Source organism: Trichosurus vulpecula, chromosome 9 (genome assembly GCF_011100635.1).
Source record: "Trichosurus vulpecula isolate mTriVul1 chromosome 9, mTriVul1.pri, whole genome shotgun sequence".
Taxonomy (NCBI): domain Eukaryota; kingdom Metazoa; phylum Chordata; class Mammalia; order Diprotodontia; family Phalangeridae; genus Trichosurus; species Trichosurus vulpecula.
In genome coordinates this window covers 205,123,503-205,127,125 of record NC_050581.1, presented here as the reverse complement: position 1 = coordinate 205,127,125, position 3,623 = coordinate 205,123,503, and positions in this window count along the sequence as shown.

The window sequence follows — 3,623 nt, the reverse complement described above, 5'->3', positions numbered from 1 at the left end:
AAAAAGATAGCTATAAGACTTTATTTACCCCCTCAACAAGCTGTCCCCCAACTCCTTAGTCTAGCCGAATGAAAGCAGAAGAACTTCTTTCACTGCCTCCCCAAAGAAGCTCACCCCACCCCCCACCATCAGCAGCACCTCCCGCTGAGGTTCTCTGAGACTAGGAGCGTGCGCGCGCGCGCGCGCGCACACACACACACACACACACACACACACACACACTTTTCCATTTGTTCCTTCAATTCCCATCGTGCCATTGTCCTAAAATGTTTCCTAGCCTCAAAAAAAGCACCAATTTCCCTAACCATAAAATGTGGATAAACCTAACTCACATGGCTGCTGTATTTTGTTCAGTTTAAAGCAATAGAGACATTTGAATCATCATAAAAACAAGCATTCATTGAACTCTTACTCTATGCTAGGTGCTGAGCTAGGTATTGGGGTGTACAAAGAATGAAACAGTCCTTTCTCTTAAGTAATTTCCAATCTATTGGGAGAGACAATCACTTATATAAATACCTACAGAAAAAATCAAAAGATTAGGGGGTCAATTGAGGTGATCAGTATAAGGGTGGAGGGATCAATGGAGTAAATCCGTTATCCCAACCTACTTAAATTGAGAAGATGCTACACCCTGATACCTTTGTCAGGAGATAACAACCAATCAATCAGAAGTGTGTGAGTGAATAAGGCCTAAACGGCTCTGTTGAACCCTTAAAAGCCATGAGATGAGCTGGAGTATTTCCACACAGAAAGCAGGTTGGGATTAGCTGAGGGAAAATGGAAAACCTATTCCACAGCTAAGCCATTTCTGAAACTGGGGGCATATGGTGCAAATAAGTTCAATGTGAAGTTATATGTAGAAGATATATTGGATTCCAGGCTGTCTTGGGGAGGGAGGTGAGGGAGGGGGGGAAGAAAATCTGGAAACCAAAATTAGGTGGAATTGAGTGTTGTAAACAAAAATAAAAAATCTCAAAAAAAGAAAAGAAAAAAGAAAGAAACTAGGGGCATTAAGCATTTGAAGTCTCCAGCCAAGCCTCTGTGACAGAATTGCTTGAGGGGTGGGAGGAGAAGATGGCGCCTCAGACTTAGACTCTGCTTCTTGGCCAAAAGAAGCCCTCGTAAACTTCAGAGGAGCAGAGAATTTTTTCATTCAGGTCCTGAGGCTAACGGTGGCCAGAAGCAATGGCTGCATTGGGAGCCAATAACAAACTAGATACATTGAGGAAAGGCAGGTTCCAGGCTCCGCACCAACCTAAGGGGGACACCCAGAGGAACATCATCCCCTTTACCACATGTGCCATTGAAGGAAGAGAGGACTACAGAAAGTGGAGAGGAGGGAGTGTGCTCCTGGCATGAGGGACAGCCAGGACAAATGGATAGAGACAAGAAATGGCCAAGAGAAGGCCAGATTGGCAGGGTTGGTGCCAGGGAGTGATGTCCTTCTTCTGCCTAAACAATGCCAAGGTGGATGTCTTCCTGGCTGAAATGAGATTCTGGATGGAAACGTCCTCTATTTGTAATGATGCCTGGGGTATCATTGACATCCCCACTGATGGGGCTCATTAGCAAGAGCTAGAGGCATTTTGGAAGCCAACCATCGAGTGCAACCTTCTCATTTCACAGATGGGGAAACCGAGGTCAAGTTAAGTGGTTTGCCCAAAGTCATGTGGTTAACAGAAAGAGCAAGGATTTTAACGCAGATCCTCTGATCTCTTACTGAGTCCACTTTCCACTGAAATCCAAGGATTCTCAAAGATTTGGAGACAGCACAAGTCAGAGGACATCCCCCAAGAAAAGGCGAAACTCTTCATTAAAAGTCAGCTGATAGTCAGGTATTAGCCCTATCCCTCAGGGACCAGTGTAATCACACATCAGAATCATGGAACTGGCTTCTGGGACCAAGAGCAAGACATTTAACCTCTCGGGGTTCAGTTTCCTCATCTATAAAACGGGACCGATCATATTAATAGCAACCCTGCCCCCCCGCCGAGGTTGGTCTGAGGATGAGACTCATGCTTTACAAACGCTGAAGGCCAGGTATGCCAATGACCAGATGATGCTTTCGCTTCTAGGAAGCTCCTGAAAGATGGCACTGTAAGAGCTGCAGAGGCGGTGGCCCACCAGCTGGCCACCCTGGCTATCTCCTCTCAGGCTTCACGGCCACGGCTGCTGTCCGCAGTACTGGTCCTGGCTGGCCCACCTGCTGACCTCCGCAGAACCCCCTTCCCAAGCCGCCGCTAGGATTCTTTCATCCACAGAGACCCTTCCTTGGAAATGCTCAAAGCCCTTTTTCTGAGGTGAAATCAGACCTTTGAGGATCACTTTGCTCAGGACATGCTAAAACAACAGCAATGCCACAGCCTCAGTTTGTGGGGACTTGGAGCCTGCAGACAAGGAGGCTCGAGCCAGGGGAGGGGGCACAGATCATCCTTGCAGAATTCCAGCAGAGGCAAAGACAGCAGAGCAGGGAGCATAGCCCACCGAGTGGTGAGGTCGAATGCCGCTGTCAAGGGGTAGGGGAAGGGAAGAAGACGGAGGGCCCCAAGCCCAGAGTCAGGGTCCTGAAGTCCCAGCCTCAGCCCATCAGGAGGCACCTCCCTCCAGCTACCCTCATTACTTCATTGTGCCATTTATTCAGCACCTTAAAGTTTTCTGGGGTCAGCACTTGGGAGTGAATCTAGGACAAAGGTCAGAGCGTGGACTGAGTTCCCATCCAGCCTTAGACACTGACTGGCTGGGAGACTCTGGACAAGTCACTTAACCTCTGCCCTCCTCAGGTTCTCATCTGTAAACTGGGGATAAACACAGCATGTTGCCAAGTGGTTGTACCGATCAGCCCTAGTGCCTAGCACATAGTAGGTTGTTCTGACCCTCAGAACAGCAGGGGGGTGATGGGAGGCAGGGCCCCAGAATGCTTAATAAACGGTCCTTCTCCTTCTTCCACATCAATGGAGTTTGGGGAGAAGTAAATGCGAGGGGAGCCTCCTGGGCAGGGTCGCACTGTAAGGCCTCACACCCTCTGCCAGCACAGGGGAAAACCCTGGGAGTCCAGCCTAGACTCATCCTGGGCCTCTGGAATAGGCCAGCCAGGACCTGGAGCTTTATCCTCCCCCAGGGGGGCCTGGACCTCTGGAACCGCTTCCATCTGCAGTGGGGAGACCCTCGGAAGCAGCAGGTCCTGGGAGAGAGGTCAGGAGGAAGGCTAGTGCAGTGACCTCAGGCCCAGGGGGCCCTTTGGGGCTCAGACTGTCAGCCCAGGACCTCAGACTAGTCCTGGACTCCCTATAAATAAACAAAGAACTTGCATTTAAAATGATAAAGTTACCAAGACCCAGGATGCCTTGACCTTTCCATGGTCACCACATGGCCCTTCTTGAGACCAGGAGGGCCTGGCTCCCAAGCTCCCAAAATAAATATTTGAACTCTGAACTTAAAATCATCAGAGATTTGAGGGAGGGAACTTTCCCCCAGATGTCCCCATGACACAGGACTACTTGTCTCAAAGCCGTCCTGTCCTGGCAAAGTAGATAGAGCTTGGGCCTGCAGTCAGGAAGCCCCAGGGCAAATCTGGCCTCACACACTTACTAGCTAGGTGACCCTGAGTAAGTCACTTCTCC